At 67.6% G+C, this 324-nt stretch overlaps 1 long non-coding RNA gene across 1 annotated transcript in view; it reads right to left on the bottom strand.

Annotated features, from left to right (window-relative positions):
- Positions 1-38: 38 nt before the first annotated feature.
- The window catches only part of LOC121348347, a 2,436-nt gene continuing 2,150 nt past the window's right edge, over positions 39-324 (bottom strand). Inside the window, exon 3 of the long non-coding RNA XR_005954364.1 lies at positions 39-127. This is a non-coding gene — a long non-coding RNA (uncharacterized LOC121348347). The remainder of the gene's footprint in view (positions 128-324) is intronic.

Genomic DNA, 324 nt, shown 5'->3' with positions numbered 1-324 from the left:
GTGCCAGTTTTGGGGCCCAGAGGTGCCCCCGTGCCCACCTTGACCTTGCGCCCGTCCTCCTCCTCGCGGTACTCGGTGATGGTTTTGATGTTGCCATTGACGACCTCCTTGGGGGACGGGAGGGGCCCTGGGGACAGGGACAGGTGAGCCCCAGGTGTCCCCAGGTGAGCCCCAGGTGTCCCCAGGTGTCCCCAGGTGTGTCCCAGGTGTCCCCAGGTACCCGCAGGTGTGTCCCAGCTGTCCCTAGGTGTGTCCCCACTGTCCCCAGCTGTCCCCAAGTGCCCCCCGGTGCATCCCCCCCTCTGCAGCTCTCCCCACATGGCG

The sequence above is a fragment of the Onychostruthus taczanowskii genome, unplaced genomic scaffold, assembly GCF_017590055.1.
Source record: "Onychostruthus taczanowskii isolate IOZ18803 unplaced genomic scaffold, ASM1759005v1 scaffold1187, whole genome shotgun sequence".
NCBI lineage: Eukaryota > Metazoa > Chordata > Aves > Passeriformes > Passeridae > Onychostruthus > Onychostruthus taczanowskii.
The sequence above is the reverse complement of the archived record's forward strand: the minus strand, read 5'-3'. Positions and strand labels throughout refer to the sequence as shown.